Raw genomic sequence first — 25,640 nt, 5'->3', positions numbered from 1 at the left:
CAGTCAGATATTTATGGAAGGAAGTCAAAAAGTTCGTTCGGCACTCCACACTGTACAATGTCAGCATGAAATAGCCCAGCTGCATGGCTAAATGGTTAGCATACTGGACTTTGATCCAAAGGGTCCCGGGTTCGATTCCCGGTTGGTTCGGGGATTTAAGGTTAATTCGTCTGGCACTGGGGCAGGGTGTTTTTAAGGTCTTCAGCATTAGAAATCATCTTAGGTAGGGCCCCAACCACACAGCCTCTCTAGAGGCCATGTGCTATTATTATTAGCATGTTCAAAGATCTCTGGTGACACATTTGGTGTTCACCCGACAAAATTAACTGAACTCAGCCTTACACCGCCCAAGGGAATTCCGGTTTCTCTGCCATCTGGTAGGGTTAAACCGAACGTAGAAATTGATACGCAGGCAGTCTACATAGCACCACTTTAAAACGCTCGTACACAGTAGATAAGGTCCATTCAGTAATAATACTCTTAACTAAGAGATACAGAGCATGAAATATGGAGAGTTAAGATGATGATAGCGATGATTACCTCTACATCTTAGTCATGTGAAATGATGTTACCGCGTTGAAAATTGCTTGGTTACAGAAGAGGTGTCTTCTTACCAAACTACTCAACAAATGAATTCATAAAACGTCCTTAAGCACAGAGGGCCCATCGTTTTGCAGCATTGATTGTACATTTTTATGACCTATAAAAATGAGTTGCTAATGTTTTTTCTCCAAATTTCATACGAATACGATGAATGTCCTCTTATGTCGTATTTTTCACAATAAAGAGGCGGATAACCGGTTATATTTCACAGGTTGTGAGCTGCTTGTTTGCCGCAAACATATGCAACATTCAGAACGAACCTTAATCGTGTTTTCACCTATCAATACTCAAACTGCCCGGCTCTATGGCTACATGGTTAGCGTGCTGGCCTTTGGTCACAGGAGTCCCGGGTTCGATTCCCGGCAGGGTCGGGAATTTTAATCATCATTGGTTAATTTCGCTGGCACAGGGGCTGGTCGTATATGCCGTCTTCATCATCATTTCATCCTCATCATGACGCGCAGGTCGCCTAAGGACGTCAAATCAGAAGACCTGCACCTGGCGACACTCCCGGCACTAAAAGCCATACGCCATTTCATTTAATACTTGAACTCAACTCCGTGCATTCGGTCATGACGCCAGCTTTGCAGTAACAATATTTACGAACAACTTACTTTCTGGATATTCTACGGACTGCAATAGTTTTTCAAGACAAAGTGTTTTAAATGATGATGTTTTTAGGATGTCCTGAAGAAGACTGAAACTAAAGTTATGATACTGCTCTTCTCGACAGAAAAACGTTGTTATTTTTATTATTTATGTAGATGAAATCTGCTTTTCGCAGTCTACATGTTTACACAGTAGAGTTCTCTTTTACCTGAGGCCCGACTCTTTGGCTGAATGGCGAGCGTACTGGCCTTCGGTTCAGAGGATCCCGAGTTCGATTCCCGGCCGCACCGGGGATTTTAATCGCTTCTGATTAATTCCACATGTGCGACACAGTTCGCACCCGCGACTGCACAGGTGTGGGAAAAGCGGTAGGAAAATAAGAAGAAGAAGTTCTCTTTTACCTGAGCAGATGATTTTCGTTTTAATTCCTTTTCTTATTATTTGTTTAAATTTCGATTACCAATGTAATCTTGCCTTTCTATATTTAAAATGTAGTTCAGCCATACGTGGCCTCACGCTACTATCCATGTGGAAGCTCTCAGCTAATATAGATGCTATAAGACTTTGTTGCTTAACAGGCAGGATTCGGACAGCTTTCATTCCATTCAAATTCCGTAAATTGACAGTGGAATGACAGACATAACATGTAACGACAGACTGGCAGACCGCGACGTAATTGTGACTGGCAATCATGCACTGAGACGCGTCAGCGGAAAGAAACGACAGAGGGAAACAGAGATCTGTTAAACCGTCATCTCGAAATTAGTAAAAACACTGTAGATGAGATCACCTCCAACTTATTCATTCGTACTAGGGACTTAGGATATTTATGATGGATTTCTCTATGGGTAGAAACCGTGTTATCAACAATAATGTTATAAAGAGAGAAAATTAAATTGTGATTTGTGTGTACACGGAGGGTAATATCGTGAATCACTCACCTGATTTCAGTAATTCTTTCACCATGAGAAAGGGTATTACTTCCAGATTATTATAGGCTGCATAATATTTCTAGCTTATATTCGGCTCCTTGGGTGAATGGTCAGTGTAGTGGCCTTCTGTTCAGAGGACCTTGGGATCGATTCCTGGACGGGTCGAGTTTTTGACCACGTTTGGATAATTTATCTTTTTTTTTGCTATTGGCTTTACGTCGCACCGACACAGATAGGTCTTACGGCGACGATGGGACAGGAAAGGTCTAGGACTGGGAAGGAAGTGGCCGTGGCCCTAATTAAGATACAGCCCCAGAATTTGCCTCGTGTGAAAATGGGAAACCACGGAAAACCATTTTCAGGGCTGCCGACAGTGGGGTTCGAACCCACTATCTGGACACCGGCCGCACTTAAGCGACTGCAGCTATCGAGCTCGGTGATAATTTATCTAGCTTGAAGACTGGGTACTTATGATCGTCTTAATACATATCTTCATTCATGCCGAAAATATCACGCTACTAGCCACCACACAAATACACAATAGTGAATACATCTCTCCATATAGAGTGGGAGTCGGAGCGGGTATCCTAACGCAAAACTAAGTTGAATCAACGTTAGTGCCGACCCCCGATATTGAAAAAACGGCATTAAATAAGAATCATGCTAGATTATCTAGAGTATAGGCAGTTTAAATAGAAACGACAGCAAGTCTGAAAAACTGTGTCAGTGAACACGCCTTTGAACTGTTTGTATTAAAAATGGAGACCAATAAGTGTAGTCTACTTAGAATTTTACAATTTTCTACAACAAAGTTTTTTGCATTTCCTTCAAAAGAAAATTACCCTTCTGAGTGTTAGCGAATGCTTTGTCCGATTAAAATCAAACTATCCGTAAACCGTTACTTCTATAAAATAAACGAAAAATAAAAACCATCTCAGTTATAGGATTTGGAATTAAATTTCCTATAGCGATATTCATGTACATTATCTTCGTAACTACCAAGCGATTGGCTGCGCGGTTTGAATCACGTGGCTGTCAGCTTGCATTCGAGAGATAGCGGGTTCGAATTGCACTATAGGCTGCACTGAAGATTGTCTTCCATAGTTTACCATTTTCACACCACGCGAATGTTCGGGTTGTACTTTAATTTGCCACACTCTAAACTCTTTTCTGAGCCACCGTCACCACAATACCTACCTACGTAGGAGCGACGTAAAGCAAATATTGTAAAAAGAAAAAAAAAAGGTCGTAACATCAATAGTTAGACAGAAAATCTAACTTATACGTGTTGAAAGAGCATTTCCAGCTGGATGGTTATGGGTGAAAGTAAATATTCGTGCCCATTTGTTAAGGTGGAAGAAGAAGGGGAACGTAATAATAAGTTATGTACTTCAGGAATCATTAAAATTGAATATACTCTCTAATCTATTGCCGGGAATAACTGTAGGAAAGAAATGGAAAAGCCTTTGATAAGAAGCCCGTAGTCAATCTTGATTTTGAATACCGAATTTCCAAACAGCATGCTTAGTAACAACTGTGTGTAAAGATGAAAAAAAGCGAACATCTTGGTGGAATAATGAAGTGAAACCAGCTTGTAAACGTAAACAGAAGGCGTATCAGAAATGGCTCCAAACAAGGACTGATTCAGACAGGGAACGGTATACAGATGAAAGAAACAGAGCGAAACAAATAATTATTGTTGAAACCAGAAAGAGGTCATGGGAAGATTTCGTTCATAACCTGGAAGTGTTTGCTGAAGTGGCAGGAAAACCGTTCTGGACAGTAATGAAGAAACTTTTTTAAGGTAGGAAATAAAGGACATGAACAGTGATTGGGTAAATCAGTTGAAATCATATTAGATCCCAAGGAATCAATGGGTAAGTTATATGAATACTTCTTTGAGAGCCCTATCAGAGTACAAGGAAATCTTCCTATTGACGTCGCGAACAGCCGAACTCAAGGCGAGGAGGACAATGATATTAGTGAAATACTCTGGAGGAAGAGAAAAGGATGGTAAATATATTTCATCGTCACAAAGCAACAGAAGTAGATTAAATTAGATCTGAAATGGTGAGCTATAGTGGAAAGGCAGCAGAGGGGTTCTGAGGATCAAATTTTCAGTATTTGCCAGGTAAGTGAAAAATGTTACGAGAGTAACAATCATTTATGTTTAATAATAATAATGTTATTTGCTTTACGTCCCACTAACAACATGTTTACGGTTTATGGAGACGCCGAGGTGCCGGAATATTGTCCCGCAGGAGTTCTTTTGCGTGTCAGTAAATCGACCGACACGAGGCTGACGTATTCGAACACCTTCACATACCATCGGACTGAGCCAGGAGGGAACCTGCCAAGTTGGGGTCAGAACGCAGCGCCTCAACCGTCTGAGCCACTCAGCCCGGCATTTATGTTTATATTTCGTAGATCTAGAGAAGGCATATGAGAGAGTATCAAGGGAAAAGATGTTAGCTCTCCTGAGGAATCATGGGATTATCCTTGTTGTTCATAGTTTAGATGGATCATTTACTGAAAGGTATAAAGTGGTAGGGAGGGCATAGCTGGGTGAAAATGTAGTAAGGAGTTTGGCCTATGCCAACGACCTGATCTCAAAGGCAGACTGTGCAGAAAGCCTGCAATCTAAGTACCTACGTAAATAGAAAGGAAATGTCGACATTTTTTATTTTGCTCTTAATTTGAAAAGCGCGCCTCCCTGGACAAGAGTATGATTTATGTTTTATTATTATTATTATTATTATTATTATTATTATTATTATTATTATTATTATATTATTATCGTGTCTCTCAATTATTTCCTACCACGGTTTTCAGTGACGGGACATAATTTAACAGAGAATTAGTGCTGCACTCTCTACATCCATTCACGACAGAGTACAGCCATTTACGTGACAGTCTCTTAGTTAAGTCAATGAGTGAAGCCTACACGCAAGGTATTGTCATGTTTTACCTGAGGGACACGTCTTCTGGTGGTCACCGAGAGTGGAGCTGTGAAGTAGGTGGTCCACAGGGAGACATTAAAGGTACTAGCAGCAACGTCACAGCCACTCAATACTCACTCTACAGCAGCAAAACTCCACAGAATCCTTTTCTTGTGTCCTAATGCAAGACTCGTGTTGAGGCGTGGAAATCGCCTTTGGGTCGAGACGGCTGGGACCCCCGCTCCCGTCCAACCCTGTTGTCCCACCACTGCTCACACCCCTGCTCCAGCAGCTAAATCAGACACACTTCCCTTTCTCAGTTCGTTGCTCTGGACAGCTGGAAACCGAGTCTAAAACTTGCCAGCGGTGTTCCAGTGAACACGATGGAAGTCAATAGCGCGAAACTATTAACATTTCACTCAAATGTAATAACTTCGTCATATGAAGTAAAGGTTCATCAAAATACTGCTGCTACTACCAACTACTACTGTTACTACTACCACCACCACCAATAATAATAATAATAATAATAATAATAATAATAATAATAATAATAATAATAATAATAATAATAATAATAATAATAATAATAATAATAATAATGCCGGGCTGAGTAGTTCAGAAGTCAGAGCGCTGGCCTTGTGTGCTCAACCTGGCAGGTTCGATCCTGGCTCAGTACGGTGGTATTTGAATGTGCTCAGATACTTCAGCCTCGTATCGCTTGATTTACTGGCACGTAAAAGAACTCCTGCGGGGCAATAATCCTCCACCTCGACGTCTCCGAAAACCGTTAAAATGTAGTTAGTGGGACGTAAAGCAAATTATTATTATTATTATTATTATTGTTATTATTATTATTATTATTATTATTATTTTATTATTATTTTATTACTATTATTATGATTATTAATATGATTTGAATGTGCTCAAATGCTTCAGCCTCGTATCGGTAGATTTACTGGCACGTAAAAGAACTCCTGCTGGACAATATTCCGCCACCTCAACGTCTCCGAAAACCGTAAAAATGTAGTTAGTGGGACGTAAACCAAATAACATTATTATTATTATTATTATTATTATTATTATTATTATTATTATTATTATTATTATTATTATTATTATTATTATTATTATTATTATTATTATTATTATTATTATTTGAAGGTGCTCAAATACGCCAGCCTCGTGTTGGTAGATTTATTGGCACGTTAAAGAACTCCTCGAGGACAAAATTCCGCATCTCGACGTATCCGAAAACCGTAAAAGGAATTAGCGGGACGTAAACAATTGAAGTAATGACAATAAAAATAATAATAATAATAATAATAATAATAATAATAATAATAATAATATTTTTAATTTAATTTATTTAAATGACCTTTGTTGGTACAACATTTGGCCATCCTCTATGTACAAGGAACACTCACTGCACACATATAAAAATAAATTGTCAGTGTAAAGGACATACAAGAATGAAAATCAGATTGTCACAGTCTTCAAGTAGAGAACACGACACTTAATCTCTCTTCCGGAAGAAGAGGGGGAGAACAAACAAAACACAAAACAAAACAAAACTCAACACAAAACACTACACCACTCTGGCAACAATGCGAAGAGCACAAAGTCAAATTCTTATTTCCGCGGTTCTCAAAAAGTTCATCACAGCATTGAGAACTGAATTGTTTTCACCGTGCAACACCAATGCAGCGCTGGTCGGGAACGGCACTTGTAGAGCAGATAGTTCAGATAAAAAGCGGCTGCGAGAAGCTTCATAAAGGCCACACTTAAACAAAATGTGGTGGAGATCGCCATCCTCCGCATACTGACATCGACAGCGTGGTGAAGCCAAAACTCCGATGCGATAGAGATGTGAAGGGAAGGATCCATGATTGAGCCGCATTCGGATGACGGATACCGTTAGACCTCGTGACCGATGAATCTGATAATACCATGGCTTAGGAGGGATGTTGGGTTGTACGAGAGCATAGGCTCTACCTTTATGCAGTTGAGATGTTTCCCATTCCGTAGACCATTTGTGACGAATTTGTTGTCGAATAGTGGGAATAAAATCCATCCATGGAAGTTGCAGCGCTGTAAATAGCCCTTCCGATGCACCACGTTTGGCTAGTACATCAGCTTTTTCATTGCCGAAAATTCCACTATGTCCTTTGACCCAAAGAAATGCTATGGAGCAACCAGACGAGTAGATGTTAACAGCTCGCTCCACGATGTCATACAAGTAACCATGCGTTTGGAGATTCCACTGGAGATTTTGTAATTTCTTCAGAACACTTTGGGAGTCCGTAATGATGAGAGCAGAATCGAATCGCTTGTTTTGACAAAAACGAAGTGCAGCACATATAGCTAAAATTTCCGCTGTATATATAGAGGTTTCGGGCGGCAGTTTGAAGCTACCACATTCTCCCGTTTGTTGGCAGTAATATGCATATCCTACCGAGTCGGCGAATTTGGAACCATCCGTAAAGATATAAGTACTATTGGGCCACATGGAGCGAATCAGAGCCGGAATGCAGTTCTGTGTACGAGGTTCTGTGGTGAGATATCTAGGTAGATAGTATATCGGCAGTCGATATGAAGAACACTGAAAGCTGGCTTCAAATCCGGGCATGGTTCGTGTTTTGAGAGTTAGTGCGAAAATCATGTTCAGTTCGTTGTAGCAGCATAACAGAAGCTGTGGCTTGTATCGTGAGCGTCGGCCATGTCTCTCCGCGATAACGGTCAATCGTTGAAGTGCAATAAGAATGGGATGCTGTGAAATAGCAGAACGTTGTAAAAGAAATTTCTTGCCCATCATTTCTCGGCGCATTTGCAAAGATAATTCTCCAGCTTCTATTAAGAGAGCATTTGTTGGTGTGGATCTCATAACACCCAAACAGATGCGGATCGCCCGAAATTGTATGGTGTCGAGTTTCTTCGTGACGTATGCAGGAGCATTCCCATACAAAAAAGCACCCATAATCAATCATGGAGCGTATCATAGAACGATACAAAGTCAAAAGTATTACAGGATCTGCTCCCCACCAGGTACGGGTCACAAAGCGGAGAATATTAATCGCTCGTTCAAGTTTTGGAAGAAGGTGAGCAATATGGCAACTCCAATTTAGTCGACTATCAAAATGCATACCCAATAGGCGTAATGATGATTTCACTGGAAATGTGAATGGTCCTAAATGGATATCACCAAGCTGAGGTAAAGTCCTCTTCCGGGTAAAAGTCACCACAGTAGATTTCGATGGAGACAATTCAAGTCCATTATTATGCAACCATTTTGCCAGTTCGCAGGCCACGTAATGTAAACGGAGAGATGTAACCTCGAAGCTAGAGGAAGTAGTGTAAATACAGACATCGTCCGCATATTGTAAAACGTGAATCGAGGGGCTGAACAGATGCTCAAGATCAGCAGTATAAATTGTATACAAAAGCGGGCTGAGCACAGCACCCTGTGGGAGACCTTTACACACGCGACGAGGGCCATGTAAACGACTGTGTCCATCTCGTACGTAGATATATCGTTCGTGTAACAATGTCTGAAGACCATATATAAAAGCTGGAGGGATATGGAATGCTGCAAGCTTACTCAAGAGAACCGGAATACTGACGTTATCATAAGCTGAGCTGATATCCAGTGAAAGAGCCGTAAGATATCCATTAATCGCAAAAGCATGTTCTATTGCAGAAGTGAAGATACTGAGAGGGTCCAATGTTCCTCTCCCACGGCGGAATCCATACTGCGACTGAGGAAGCAGCTGCTGGTGTTCTAACCACCACTCAAGTCGTGTTTTCACCATCCTTTCCAGAAATAATAATAATAATGATAAGTGCAATTTTTCTTGGAGAGGAGGTGACGGTAGACTTCTCGCCATGTAGGCACTATTAGAGAAACTTCCACCCTTCTAACATGCACTCCGAGATACCCGTGTCGTCACCATCCACTCTTTTCTCTCCAAGAAGACATTTTTTTGTTAAACTGCCCAACGTTTCAGCCAGTTATTATCAACATCTGCTTCCTTTCGACGGCGTGCATTTTCAATGTCCGTGATCCTCTTCACCACCTGTATTTTCGGAGCTAGTTTTGTGTTATACAGGATCACAACCAGACCTGACAATTTCTACCTCTTCCGCTTTCAATATTTTACTCATTTACAATTTTACTCATTTTGAACAATGATTGCACTGATTTAACTCACAGTAGATTAATTCATAACTCACGTGAACAACTGCATTCTGCAGAGCGGATATAGATCTGATTATCTGACATTGAAAACAATTGAAAGTGAACACAACTCACAGAATCCAGCTGCGTTACCAACCTATGAAAGCTATTAAATATAACTTGGTACCAACTTGCACGAATCAATCCTGAACATCAATTCCCGAACATAGTACCAACAGCTGAAATATGTATAATACATTTCTCTGTCAATAAATCGCAGTTAATTTTCTAACTTGAGAAAAGGAGGTGCCGATACTGCGAACCATTGCGGACCGGCAGGAAAAAAAGCAATAATAATAATAATAATAATAATAATAATAATGAAACGCTATTAGAATGTAGTTCAACTAGATTAGCTCTTCGCTGAGGAGACACTGTCCAAAATAGAAGGTCATACTAACGAAAAAAGGAAGGAAAGTTCCTCAGGAAGATCTTGGACCCAGAAAGTTGTCAGATAGATTCACCTTCCACTTGCGTTCCAACAAGGAATTGTATGCGAAGGCCGAAAAGATCAGCGATGAGATGTATGTCTTACGGACACCTGAAACGGATCAGCCCAGAGAGATGTATCATAAAATCCTCATTCTTCAGGAGAGATGGAAAAACCAATCCTCGTTGGCTGAAATGCACAAACATCTACATGAAGGTGGTATAAAACCTTGGGACATTCACGACTTTTTCTTTTTTTGAAAGGAAGTTGCGGAGTTGAGGAATAATTCTGAGAAATAACCAGCTAAGCTAAGCTGTATCTCGACGGAAGAACGACAGAGGAAAAGCATGATGTTGAAAAAACCTTTGAGCCTGAGAACAAAAGCACGTCATGTATTCGTCGCGTATTCCTTGCCCACAGTTAGCTCTACTGATGTAAATAAATAAATCAACATCATCATCATCATCTGTTTACCCTCCAGGTTCGGTTTTTCCCTCGGACTAAGCGAGGGATCCCACCTCTACCGCCTCAAGGGCAGTGTCCTGGAGCTTCAGACTCTTGGTCGGGGGATACAACTGGGGAGTATGACCAGTACCTCGCCCAGGCGGCCTCACCTGCTATGCTGAACAGGGGCCTTGTGGAGGGATGGGAAGATTGGAAGGGATAGGCAAGGAAGAGGGAAGGAAGCGGCCGCGGCCTTAAGTTAGGTACCATCCCGGCATTCGCATGGAGGAGAAGGGGGAACCACGGAAAACCACTTCGAGGATGGCTGAGGTGGGAATCGAACCCACCTCTACTCAGTTGACTTCCCGAGGCTGAGTGGACCCCGTTCCAGCCCTCGTACCACTTTTCAAATTTCGTGGTAGAGCCGGGAATCGAACCCGGGCCTCCGGGGGTGGCAGCTAATCACGCTAACCACTACACCACAGAGGCGCACAAATAAATAAATGATAAATAAATAAATAAATACAATTATACACGTCTCAGAATGCCTATATATTATGATAAAAGCCCTCAAAGAAAACTAGGAGTCAAAGATTGGAATGTTAAAGAGAGTTATAAGAGGAAACACAATGGAGAACTTAACAAACACAGGCGTACTCTAAATATAACCACATCCATCAGGAAGAGAAGACTAACCGTCTATGGTCACTAGAAAGAATAAGATCACCAAAGACTAACATACCAAATCCACAGCACAATTTCCCAAGGATTAACGTCATTTGACGTCTGTTGGAATATATTTCTTGTAATTTCATTCTTCTCCTTTATTACGATTTACTTTACGTCGCAACGACACAGATAGGTCTTACAGCGACAATGGGATGGGAAAGGTACGTGGCCTTAATTTTTCTGGGCGTTAAAATTGGAAACCAATCAAAACCATCTTTAGGGCTTTCAGTGAGGTTCGAACCCACTATCCCCCGGATGCAAACTCACATCTGCGCGTCCCTAACCGCACAGCCAACTCGCTTGTATCACACTTCTTAATTTAAAACATCCAATAATGCAGCTTTCAATATTTTTACTTTAGAGTTGGCAGGTTTTGGCTGCAGACCAACGTCTACCTTGCCCTTATCAGGACTAAATATCATGAGATCAGAAAGGCATATCCCCTTTAATATCAGCCACACACGAACACCGTGATATTTTTCTTAAGAGTTATCAACAAGAAAAACTCGTAATAGAGTGATTACTCCGAAGGCTATTGAAAACATTTCAACGATACTTAAGTCTTCTTCTTTTTCTACTACTTTTTCCCACACTTGTGGGGTCGCGGGTGCGAACTGCGTCGCACATGTGTATTTGGCCCTGTTTTGCGGTCGGCTGCCCTTCCTGACGCCAACCCTATATGGAGGGATGTAATCACTATTGCGTGTTTCTGTGGTGGTTGGTAGTGTACGTTGTTGTCTGAATATGATGAGGAGAGTGCTGGGACGGACACATACACGCAGTCCCCGAGCCAGAATAATTTATCAGACGCGATTAAAATCCCCGACCCGGCCGGGAATCGAACCCGCGACCCTCTGAACCAAAGGCCAGTACGCTGACCATTCAGCCAACGATTCTTTTTTTTTTTGCTAGGGGCTTTACGTCCCACCGACACAGATAGGTCTTATGGCGACGATGGGATAGGAAAGGCCTAGGAGTTGGAAGGAAGCGGCCGTGGCCTTAATTAAGGTACAGCCCCAGCATTTGCCTGGTATGAAAATGGGAAACCACGGAAAACCATCTTCAGGACTGCCGATAGTGGGATTCGAACCTACTATCTCCCGGATGCAAGCTCACAGCCGCGCGCCTCTACGCGCACGGCCAACTCGCCCGGTACCAACGAATCGGACTCAACGATACTTAAAGTATTGACTGTTATAATACATTTTAGAATATGTTCTCTGAGCTAAAATATCACCCACGGTATTTATCTGTGGAATGTGGAAGTGGTAGTGATAGTAGGACTTAAGGGGGTAAAAAGTGAAATCATTCTGTATCTTCTGTTGGGTCTGTTTGCTACAGTATACTCGTTTTCTCATTAGGTTTGATTTAATGACATTTGTTGCAACAGAGAGACAACAATGTATCATTACTTCAGTACTGTCCGGCTCCATGGCTAAATGGTTAGCGTGCTGGCCTTTGGTCACAAGGGTCCCGGGTTCGATTCCCGGCAAGGTCGAGAATTGTAACCACCATTGGGTGTATGTGTCGTCTTCATCATCATTTCATCCTCATAATGACGCGAAAATGTCCTCGGACACTCCCGGTACTAAAAGCCATACGTCATTTCATTTCACTTCAATACTTACGGCATTCATACCCCATGCTTGCAATAGGAAGACTTCTTGCTATGGGACAAGAGGGACAATTCATCACGTCTGGCTTCATGGCTAAACGGTTAGCGTACTAGCCTTTAGTTCAAGAGGTATCGGGTTCGATTCCTGGCATGGTCGAGAATTTTAATCGTAACTGGTTAATTCTGGTGGTTAGGGTCTGGGTGTTGATACAGTATTCAGCATTAGAATTCATCACAGCTAGCGGCCCGTCCTCTCACACGTGCAGGTCACGTGTAAGATTTAACTCGAAAGACCTACACTAGTCCTCTTCGGGGGCAATATACACTTAAAAAGTCATTGCCGTCAATGTCACCCCCCCCCCCACACACACACACCGAGTGAGTTGGCTGTGCGGTTAGGGGCGTGCAGCTGTGAGCTTGCATTCGGGTAATGGTGAGTTCGAACCCCACTGTCGGCAGCCCAGAAGATGGTTTTCCGTTGTTTCGCATTTTCACACCAGGCAAATGCTGGGGCTTACCTTAATTAAGGCCACGACCGCTTCCTTCCCACATCTAGACATTTCTTATCCCATCGTTATCGGTGCGACGTAAATCAACTTGTTAAAAAATACCCACACAAACGAGCAATTGCTCATGAGCGTCAGCTTGAAAGATCTCTAACAGGCCTCTACAGGCCTCTCCGGAGGCCACACAACATGACATGACATAACCGCTGCATACGAAACAGTACTTACGTTTTCAGGCAAACTATATATGCTTCTTTTAAAAATATTTTTCTATTTCCTTTTTTAATTATAGGTGTTTTTCTTATTGTTCTCATTCTTTCCTCTGAGTTTCTGTTTAGAAAACAGTAGAAATAACAAACTAAGGTTAAAATCCCCAACCCGGCCGGAAATCGAACTCGGGCCCCTTGAACCAAAGGCCAGCACGCTAACCATTTAGGCATGGAGCCGTACGCGCGTAGTACATGAAATCCCCAACCAATTACAAAACAGTATCTGTTTTCGAGATGTGCCTTCTAACAAATCTTAAATTCACTGGAGTATTTTGTGGATAAGCCGCCTCTGTGGTGTAGTGGTTAGCGTGATTAGCTGCCACCCCCGGAGGTCCGGGTTCGATTCCCGGCTCTGCCATGAAATTTGAAAAGTGGTAGGAGGGCTGGAACGGGGTCCACTCAGCCTCGGGAGGTCAACTGAGTAGAGGTGGGTTCGATTCCCACCTCAGCCATCCTCGAAGTGGTTTTCCGTAGTTTCCCACTTCACCTCCAGGCGAATGCCGGGATGGTACCTAACTTAAGGCCACGGCTGCTTCCTTCCCTCATCCTTGCCTATCCCTTCCAATCTTCCCATCCCCCTACAAGGCCCCTGTTCCCCATAGCAGGTGAGGCCGCCTGGGCGATGTACTGGTCATACTCCCCAGTTGTATCCCCCGACCAAGAGTCTGAAGCTCCAGGACACTGCCCTTGAGGCGGTAGAGGTGGGATCCCTCGCTGAGTCCGAGGGAAAAGCCGAACCTGGAGGGTAAACAGATGATGATGATGATGATTTTGTGGATAGTGAAGTTCAAACAGTGATCTGACGATATCAATGATCAATGGACTGAGTTTCTGCGAATAATTTTGGCCATGTCCTTTCATAACCGAGATGTGTCCTACTAGTCATATAGCTGTCAGGGAAGTCGTGCTTAATATCTATTAGCACCTGCTGTGTGCCCGTGTAACTTTCGCCAGCTGCCCGGAAATTAGGTTAGCGCCGAGGCCAGCCAGAGTGCTTCTAGAGCTTCTACAGCCACGATCGTCTATACAAACATTAAATTTGTTCACGTTTGTTAACGTGAGAGTTTCCTTCATGTCTGTGGCTCAAAGCTTCTTTTCATTTCTAAAGCTTTTTGTTTCGTTTGCACGAGTAATTCTCTTTTACAAAGTATGACCATTTCGATTGAGTATTTGTAAATACTGTTCCACCATTCTATTTAAATGTTATACACTCCACTAGCGTTAATTCTGTTTCAAAAGCAAGTTATTTGCTTTATCTTTTCCCTGCTAAGCATTGATTTAAATACTAATCTTTCTTCAAACATCAGTATCGGGACGAAGAGTGAGCTTTGTACTACCAGTGGCGCTACAAGTTATGTGCACGTTCTATGACAGAACTCTACCTACGCCACCGGAGCTAAACATTAGACAGTTACTGTATAGTAGTAGTAGTAAGATTTATTGAAACATAAATCATCCGTCCTCAAGTGAGTATCACCATAAAGATCCGGAATACATAGCTTGAAAATGAAAATCCACAGCCTGTTTCCATTCATTCGACGGGGTCACGAATGGAATGAATGAAGCCCCCATCTAGCGGCGGGGATAGGAAAATGTGCCGGCTGCCGAGGCCTGTCGCACTCCTCTTGGGCAATGATAAATGCCTGACAGATGAAATGAAATGATATTGGAGAATGTTCCTGGAATGAAAGATGACAGGGAAAACCGGAGTACCCGGAGAAAAACCTGCCCTGCCTCCGCTTTTTCCAGCACGAATCTCACATGGAGTGACTGGTATAAGAACCACGGTATCCAACGGTGAGAGACTGGCGCGCTGCCGTCTGAGCCACGGAGGTTTTTAATACATAGCTTACGGTATCTAATTATAATAATGACATATATTTTCTGTAAAATTCATCGTAAGGAGATTACAATTTTAGGTATAAACCCAACTGTATAATTTGCAGAGAATCCCTTATGATCTTTAATACGATATTCTCTATGTCGTAAAAATATTTTTTTAAATTTTGAAGAACGGTGGCTTTGTTCTTCGACAGGATACCCCAGGGTCCAAACGGGAGGTCTCTGACAACCCACTGGCCAAGAGAAATAGGCTATTATATTTAGCTGATAGGTATGGCGTATACATTGCTTGTTTTTTCCAGATTGATATCTTGAGCTTGTTGCAGGTCCTTCTCGAAGAGAATTGTACGATGTAACACCATCGCGTTATTCTCTTTCTTACTGATAGCTATGATATCCACTCTTCTCGTTGAATCGTCGGTAGAAACACAGTCAACTTCTCCGTGCACTGCCCATGTACGCTGCCACAGGCCTTGAGCAATTGATGCCCTTACTCGATGGTGACGCTTATTACGCAGTAATTCGGTGCTCCTGCAGAACCCCAGCACATGTCAAACCGTTTCGGTCTCGTTGCAACCGTTTTGGCGGCAACATATTGAGCTGATAGTTCTGTCAAGAGCCGATCTTGCACGACATTTGTATAGCATTTATGTATTCGGATAAAGATAAAGGTTACTTGCAATACATCTAGGAGTTTGCTTTCTTGTGATCGGCGTAAAAAACCACCCCTTTCCCTTTATCAGGCAATTTACAACATAACTGAAAAGATCGATCTCTAATTATCTCTCGCAGATTCCTCCCACTGGTTTTGATGATGATGCTTGTTGTTTAAAGGGGCCTAACATCTAGGTCATCAGACCTCCATTGGTTTTAGACGGAAGACTTCCTTTATCGATGTTCAGTTTATGGAGCGCCATGTTCTGCTCATCGAAAATTTTCGTGCATGATGCACCTATACGTCCTTAACTGGGAGTAAGCGACTGCAGATATTATACTGTAGTGCTTAATATTAGCCTCTCATTCGGCGCGGAGTAGTCCCATACCTCTGAATTTCTTTGGACTCTATAACATGGAGTTTGGTGTATCAACGGGTAGCATACGGCTTGTCCTGGTGAGTGAACCATTACATGTACCTGGATTATGCAGAGCAGTAGGCTTACTCTAAACGTGAACTGTCAAATGCATTGTTTCGGTGGCTCTAATTTAGAACTAGTTGACCATTTCTTTAGCTGACCAAGGGGACTCTGGATAATTAAGCGTACTCCAAGGTACGATTTTCTTGCGGAACACATCATGGTAGTAATAACATACTACTATATTTATAGTCCAGTGGAGCATACTCAAAGCTGAGGACTGAATAATTTCAGTTACCCACAGTAGTAAATAAACTAAAATAATACATTTATGAGACAGATTGTTCACCATTCACTATTGCGTGTTTTTGTCGTGGTTGATAGTGTGGTGTGTTGTTTGAAAATATTACTAACACGAATTCCCTGTCCCCAAACTCAGAAGCTCCCGAAGCTAGTGAACCGAATACCACTACGTTGATCATGCAGTCAAGGCGTCAGAAGGGATTTTTTGGAGACTATTGATCATAAATCACAATCAATGAGACCTATGGATTTACGTGCGGTCTGGACCATTGGAGTCTGAATTTCCATTTCGAAAAATTTGCACATTGACATTCATACTCAGGCCACCATGGTCTGAAGCTAGGCAGGAAGTTACTGATTATCCCGCCAGCTAACAACAATTGATGTACACATGCCAGGAAGACTTTAGCATGTTATCGAACATGAACCAATGCAGTGTAATTACTGATCATTCTCTACAGAATTCATGATGCCGTTTTTATGTGGATAATGCACAGTGAGTTGAAAATGACGTTGAGTATAAGTTTGCGACCCTTTGCAAATTCCTTGTGATGTTCAACCTCACTTGTGCAAAAATTTTAAAGAGTATGATGTTAGTTCACTATTTACAGTTTCACCGAACATGATTTTTGAACTATTGAAAGTGGAAAGATCAGGTTTGACAACATTTACTTTGTCAGATTAACATTTTAAAAAGTTATTATTATTGAAACTGTAGTACAGTTGTAAACTCAACCTATAGTATTGTAAGGCGTAGTCTTAAAAGCTTGAAATACTTAAGTTGTGTGTGAATTTGTATATGATCATGATTATGCTAGATTTCGAATGTTAAACTAGTAGTATTACTTGTAATATTTTCTTTCCATGGAAGTGCTTCTTGTACTCTTGTTGTTGTTGCTGTTGTTGTTGTTGTTGTTGTTGGGTAATTATGTTTCAAATTTACTTTATTATCACACTGCTGTAAGTGATCATTGCCACCGGGGTATTTCCCAATTGCGATGTATTCGTTAATAATAATAATAATAATAATAATAATAATAATAATAATAATAATAATAATAATAATTTATTATATTACTATATGTTATTATTATTATTATTATTATTATTATTATTATTATTATTATTATTATTATTATTATTATTATTATTATTATTATTATTATTGGCACAGTTGAATATTATGGGGAATTATCTGTATTATGAAGGTTAAAATTCCTGACCAGGCCGGGAATCGAATTCAGGATAGACCAAAGGCCAGTATGATAATCATTTATCCATTGAACCGGAAATAATGGAACTATGAACAATTCAAATACCACTAGGCCTATGCCTTATGTAGACGCTCCCTATGCTGAATGGTGTGAAAGTAACGTCTTTCTTTCTTTCTTTCTTTCTTTCTTTTCTTTCGTTCTTTCTTTCTTTCTTTCTTTCTTTGTTTGTTTCTTTCTTTCTTTATTTATTTCTTTATTTCATTCCGTTTTCCGTCCCGCTGATTCAAACAGGTCTTATGGTGACGATGGGAAAGGGATGAAACAGGGCTGGGATGAACTTGGAATGAAGTAACCTTGGTCTTAATTAAGGCATAATCGCAGAATTTGCCTGGTGTGAAAATGAGAAACCTCCGAAATTCATCTTCAAGGCTACTGACAATGGGATTCGAACCAACCATCTCCCGAATGCAAGCTAACAATTACACAGATCGAAGTGAGCAGTTAACTCGCTCGGTGAAAGCATCATTTGTAGGGTCTGTTCATGTTTATGTTTTCTGACTGACTGTGATAGCATCTTTGGCTCGGTGAGAAAAGCAACGAGAAACCCACTCCTAATTTCCCGAGTACGCCTCTTCAGTGACGCATGTTGTGGAACTGCTAAGGATTAGATAGAACTTCGGGCTCAACATACACGTACAACAATAACTTTTTTATTAAAAAATATTCAACAACGCTAAATTGTTGTTGATATTGCACGTTTGCATCCGCAAGTTGAAAGGTGAGAAGCAATGGCTTAATATATTTTTTTCAATCTACCTCTTGAACTCGAGCTTTGAAAGAGGATACTTACATGTGTCACGGCTGAGTGAGATAGATATGCAGTTAGAGTAATGTGGCTGTGAACTTGAATTCGGAAGGTTGTAATTTCGAACCCACTACCAACAGCCTTGAAAATAGTTTTCCGTGTTTTCCCAATGTTCACATTATGCAAATGCAAAACCTCAATTAAGTCACAGTGGATTCCTTCGCGCTTTCCTACCTGAATGTAATTGTGGGACGTTAAACCGCTAGCAAATATGTATACGCCCCTATACAGTATATCATCATCATCATCATCATCGATTTTCCGCTCCAGCAAGCCGGGTGCGGGTGTTAACGAGCCCCCCTCTGGGTCTCTTACCAACAACATTCCTTTCATAGTATACAGTACAGTATATAAAATAAAGTAAAATCACGTGTCATGTTACATATCTAAAACTGAGATTTTCTTAATTCTAGAAGTTATGAAAACTAATCTTTCAGTCTTAAATCATTCCCTTTCTGAAATAATTTAAATAAAATATGTTTTCAAATACATTATATATTAAAATTTCATCAAGTCTCCGTCTGTATATATGCAGGCAATTTTCCTCTTTTGTATTTTAATTTGTTCAACTAAAATTCCGCTCTGGAGGGAGCAGCGAACGATGTCAAGTGCAGTATCTAACCCAATCTGGTTAAATATAACACAATAACGTGTACTTGCTATGCTCCAAATTGATCCAGTAATGTGAAGCACCTGTATTCCTCACCTCGCGAGCTTCCCCTCCTACCACACTGCAGTAGCTTTAGGGAGCGTAAATTACCGTTTCTCTCAAACTCAAACTCATTGTGCTGCAAGATCTCCTTCCTTTTCTTTGTTATCCATTTCTCTTCTCTCCTCATATCCCAAGCTTATAAGCCCTAATATACACGCACCCTCACAAGAAACAGACATGGGAAGGAGGAGTGAGAGCATACAGTATCTCTACTGCAGAGTTTCTTGATTACGATTCACTACACCGTATGCAGTTTGAGGGTGACTTGATAGGGGCTAATCTTAAAACAATCGGGAATCTTCTGTATTGTTCTGTGCCTGTACGGTGAGACACACGTAAGTGAAGTTTTGTAGACTGCGGTAAATTTTCTAGCAGATTCTACAGTAGTTAAACAAATAAACGAAATAGCGTTATAGTGAGGTAAAGTCTATTACGAACAGTGCTGTGGCCAACTTGTAAAATTCAATTGTCCACTGACAGCAGTCTCAGTTATCATACGACACAGCCACTCAATTTAATGGTATCTCCTGCTTGATGCAAGAAGCTTAGTCCGCCATTGCTCTACTTGTACCAGGCTCTTCACCTTCAAAGTTACCGGGCGAGTTGGCCGTGTGGTTAGGGGACCGCAGCTGTGAGCTTGCATCCGGGAGAGAGTGCGTTCGAGCCCCACTGTCGGTAGCTCTGAAGATGGTTTCCCGTGGTTTCCCAATTTCACACCAGACACATGCTAGAGCTGTACCTTAATTAAGGCCACGGCCGCTTCATTCCCACTCCTAGACCTATCCTATCCCATCGTCGCCACAAGACCTATCTGTGTCGGTGCCACGTAGGCTAAAACACATTGTAAAAAACTGCCAAAGTTTCTATTTGGTTTCCTTTGTCAACTATCGTTCTCACCCGATCCGACGGTATTAGGTTTGTGATTTCTAGGAATCTTTCATTTTCACGCTGTTCGTTGCCCTTCACTTTCTTTTGACGATACATTCGTTCTTTTTCCTGTCTGATTAGTACTAACGAGGGATGGTTGCCTCATAGCACTTACCATAAAACAAAACCAGCCACTCAGAGTTTTACTGGAGTCAACCCTTTTCCACACCGTCGTACCAAGAAACTATCATTACCAGAAGTCAAATATTTGAATTCCAGACTTTTAGATAATTAGCAACGTTATTTATCCTGTAGATAAATACAATCCTTGACACTGATCCTCTGTTTTTTTACTATGAAAGGAGTGTATAAACAGACATCTTGTAGCACTATGATGTAGAATAACATAAAAAGAGGTTCGTGATTAAAAAATGGTATCCTAGCCTCCATTAACATGGTAACGGGGTAGGATATAAATGAACTGAGCTCATGCATGCCTTCGCTGTTGAGAAACGTAAGTTGAAAGACACCCTAAGCCTCGCGAACTAACCCAGTCGATGACGGAAGAGATCAAGAGTTGGCCAAGGGAGAAATAGAAATTTTAATTCTATGACACACTCAGCTAGAGAACCTGGGGTCGCCAACTCACGTTGCAAGTGAGAGACCCTAGCGATTATCCCTTTTAGTCGACAGACAGAGGTACCATGGGTTCTAACATCTCCGACCACACGACTGAATACAAATTAAAGAGTATACTTAAATTAACGTTATACAGTATTAACTTAAAATTACTTTTATATAAAATTTATTCTAGCATTTCTTTTATTCTAGAATCATGTTAATTTCATTTTAAAAACTCATATTTGAATTATAATCTAAGACATCGTTAGACTTTCTTTATCGGGACATGGATAAAGAGGAAAATAATTCGTTTCCATCAAGGGATTTCGGGCAGGAAAAGGAGTAATATAAGAATTTAACACATATTAAAACAGAGGTACAATATGTTTAGAACGTCATAATTACTATCTTAGATACATCAGTCGTGTACACCTGATGTTGACAATATTATTAAATGTTTCTTAAATGACTAAATGTCCGCCTCTGTGGTGTAGTGGTTAGCGTGATTAGCTGCCACCCCCGGAGGTCCGAGTTCGATTCCCGGCTCTGCCACGAAAATTTGAAAAGTGGTACGAGGGCTGGAACGGGGTCCACTCAGCCTCGGGAGGTCAACTGAGTAGGGGTGGGTTCGATTCCCACCTCAGCCATCCTCGAAGTGGTTTTCCGTGGTTTCCCACTTCTCCTCCAGGCGAATGCCGGGATGGTACCTAACTTAAGGCCACGGCCGCTTCCTTCCCTCTTCCTCGTCTATCCCTTCCAATCTTCCCATCCCTCCACAAGGCCCATGTTCAGCATAGCATAGCAGGTGAGGCCGCCTGGGCGAGGTACTGGTCATTCTCCCCAGTTGTATCCCCCGACCAAGAGTCTGAAGCTCCAGGACACTGCCCTTGAGGCGGTAGAGGTGGGATCCCTCGCTGAGTCCGAGGGATAAGCCGAACCTGGAGGGTAAACAGATGATGATGATGATGATGAAATGACTAAATAAGAATTTTCTAAGCAGTTAGATTCTAATTGACGCAATGTATTCGTACATACTGTATGGGCAGAAATTCTGTCAATAAAACATTTGTGAGCGATGTATAATAGTACTTTATAGCACGCTAAAGGCCAGGACGCAGATTTTGTTCAGCCCTAGTGTCACCTGGAATTCCGCGGCACTGCACTGCCCACACATTCTTAAATATAGAGCGGGGAGGACCAACCGGGTCGGCAGAATTAGACGCACATGCCTATTTTATTTCGTTGTTTCCCAAAGTGCTGCAGCTTGATTCACTTTGATGGCAACGGTCTCTTAGAGCTGTCTCCGTGGTATGTGTACCTCAGTAAGAAGTCGGATTGAGTTTCACGCTGGCGTCACTGAACATAATTGACATAATTAAACAGGCGAAGTTAGCGAAATATAATCTTTTTTACACTTAACCAGTGTTAACGTAATGCATTTAGTAAAAACTCCACTTAAATAAAACCGAGCAGGTGGTGGTAGGGTTAGGGTAGCGCAGATGTGAGCTTGAATCCTGGAGATTCGTGATTTCGAACCCCACTGTCGGCAGCCCTAAAGTTGGTTTTCCATCGTTTCCCCCTTTTTCACACCAGGAAAAGTCTGGGGATGTACCTTTATTAAGGTCACAACCACTTCCTTTCCACTCCTCGCCCGTTCCTATCCCATCGTTGCCATAAGACAGTGTCGGTGTTACGTAAAGGAAATTGGAAGAAAAGAAAAAAAACAAATAATGCAAATGGTAAGAAGAAGAAGAAGAGGAAAGAAGAAGAAGACAGTAATAGTAATCTAACGTAGCGATATTAACCACAAAACAGTAATATCGTGTCTGCGTACATAAAGAGTACAGTCACAAGATACATGACAGTGTTAAAATAATATAATCTGTGTTCGTTCATAATCTGTTTACCCTCCAGGTTCCGTTTTTCCCTCGGACTCAGCGAGGGATCCCACCTCTACCGCCTTAAGGGCAGTGTCCTGGAGATTCAGATTTTGGGTCTGGATACAACTGGAGAGAATGACCAGTACCTCGCCCAGGCGGCCTCACCTGCTATGCTGAACAGGGGCCTTGTGGAGGGATGGGATGATTGGATGGGACAGGTAAGGAATAGGGAAGGAAGCGGCCGTGGCCTTATGTTAGGTACCATCCCGGCATTTGCCTGGAGGAGAAGTGGGATACCACGGAAAACCACTTCCATGAAGTCGGCCGTGCTTCGAGTTGTGTCATCTTAAAGGGATATTAACAAGAGAAGGAGAACTTCTAGAATCGAACCTACCTCTACTCAATTGACCTCCCGAGGCGGAGTGGACCCCGTTCCAGCCCTTGTACCACTTTTCAAATTTCGTGGCAGAGCCGGGAATCGAACCCGGATCTCCGGGGGTGGCAGCTAATCACACTAACCACTACACCACAGAGGCGGATATAATCTGTGTACCGTATAAAATCCCTGTTTCTGTTTGTCTTTCACAGCGATATTCAGAAACTGAGAACGTTTCGACAGTTTAAATTTGTACCAAATATAGTTTATTATCTCCCCGTCACAACAAAAGAAAGGAACCTCTCATGTCCACGATATTCGATCCTACAAAGGAAAGTACTTTCCTTTCGGCATAGTGATTGTATTATCTTCGCCGTATAGACGCGCACAGCTCTGTGCAGTTCTTTCTATCGACATGAGCTCAAACTATGAATCTCTGAGCACGGCCAACTAGATCTACGCTAGAGTGACGCATGAAGTCGGCCGTGCTTCGAGTTGTGTCATCTTAAAGGGATATTAACAAGAGAAGGAGAACTTCTAGAATGCTAACATTAACACCAGGTGAAAGTTACAAGAACAATGCCATGATGACCGTCATATTTCAACAGTCTAGTGAAAAATGCCTTCTATTAGTGAAGCGAATTAATCTTCACCCTTCTGGCGTATGCAACGACATTGTCTGCATCCACGAGATGGGTGGGCCTGTCTTAAGAGGGAGCTAAAAGAAGTCCCATGGGCTCTTGGGAGAGTGGGTTGCCGACCACAGGGGCCCTTCGCTGAGTCCTGGTATTGCTTCCACTTACTTTTGCCAGGCTCCTCACTTTATCTATCTTATCTGACCTCCTTTGGTCAACTCTTGTTCTTTTCCGACCCCGACCCTGTTAGGTTCCGAGGGCTAGGAAGTCTTTTATTCCAACTCCCTTCGTGGCCCTTGTCTTTCTTTGACCAATAACTTCATTTTTGACGTGTCGGGACTCCTTCCATTTTACCTCTGATTACTGTTAATAGAGGATACTTGCCTACTTGTACTTCCTCTTAAAACAGTAACCACCACCTCTACTACAACTACGAGACAAAACTCTCACCGCTGAGTCTGAGGAGAGTTATCTCAAATTTTGTTCGTAAACATTTTGTTGTAGGTATTTCCGTATTAGATATACGTGATTTGGGAAAGATGGAATCCCGAATGTTTGTTTTCTTCTCAATGAAATATCCGTCATTCAGTGAGGTGAGTTTGTCGTAGATTGCCACGTTGGTGCCATAACACCATTAACATAATATGTTGCAGTAATTATGACTGCCTATCCTGTATTCATATTCATAAGATACATTAGTATGTTCATTTCATATTTTCAGTTACTTTTCACATAGCTATTTTGGCTGTCATACATACAGGCTTAAGCACATACATACATACATGTCAGGCTTACATACCAGTCTAATAGAAGTTAATTTACTAATTAAAGGTGCATAAACGGAATGAAACCCCGGGCAGTTCTCTGGGTAGCAACTATGTTAGCCCCTAAACCACGGCTAGAGCTTACAGTACCGGTCAAACACTAATCAGAGGGAAAAAATGGAAGGGATCCGAATCTTTGTAAAATGAAAGTATCGGCCAAAGGAAGACAAGGGCCACGAATGGCGTGAAAATGAAAGACTCCCTAGCCCTCGTAAACCTAGTAGCATCGGGGTCGGAAAAGAACAAGAGTTGACCAAGGGCAATCGGATAGGATAGATGAAAGTGAGGAGCCTGGAACAAGTTAGTGGAAGCAATACCAGGACTCAGCTAAGGGCCCCGTGGTCGCCAACCCACGCTCCAAAGTTCAGAGCCCCTGAGGCCCCTTTTAGTAGCCTCTTACGACAGGCAGGGGATACCGTGGGTGTTATTCTACCGCCCCCACCCACAGGGGGAAATTTAGGACCACATAAGGAAATCATGATGTGTCACCAAAAACCTAAACTTGTGGCACTAGAGTTCTGCGACTGTTTTGCTGAGCTCTCACAGCTGTTGGAATAGATTTTTCCTGATTTCGTTCAAGTAATGTGTAAATTGGGATTTTTTAACTGTTCGAAGGTCACACCAAAAAGTCGCCATTTTCAGAGACACAGTGTATTGTAGGTTGCAAGCATTGCATGTACTAGATAGAACGGTCATGAAACAGCAACGTGGAGAGATTGTGTGCTTTATCTGAAAGTCGTAGCTCCACTCAATGAACATAAGTTATTATTTACTTCAAGGATTTGGAACTTCGTAGTAATAAACACTGTATTCGGAATCGACGTGAACCAGGTATATGAACGTTAGTGCTTTGGTCATACTGAGAAATCATTTGAAAAATATAATTCGATAACTCGCGCCGTTGACGTTTCATCAGCTGCTGAATTTAGCCAATCAGATCGCTTCGCGGACGAATTCGAATGGGTTTTGCGAGGCGGTGTTGCTAAGTCTGCACGTGGCTTAAAACTGGCTTGAGAGCACCAGTCGAAGAATAAAACTTTGCCAGGGAAGGGCTTTGAATACAGACATCCGAGCCGACAGGGTCACACCATAGCAAGTACGCTACGGTGACACCGACT

General features: G+C 41.9%; 1 protein-coding gene across 2 annotated transcripts in view; it reads right to left on the bottom strand.

The window, feature by feature from the left end:
• The window catches only part of LOC136885364 (uncharacterized), a 1,248,630-nt gene that overhangs the window by 834,241 nt on the left and 388,749 nt on the right, over positions 1-25,640 (bottom strand). The window lies entirely within an intron of this gene.

Source organism: Anabrus simplex, chromosome 1 (genome assembly GCF_040414725.1).
Source record: "Anabrus simplex isolate iqAnaSimp1 chromosome 1, ASM4041472v1, whole genome shotgun sequence".
Classification (NCBI taxonomy): Eukaryota; Metazoa; Arthropoda; class Insecta; order Orthoptera; family Tettigoniidae; genus Anabrus; species Anabrus simplex.
Note: the sequence above shows the minus strand (reverse complement) of the source record. Positions and strands in the feature narration are given on the sequence as shown.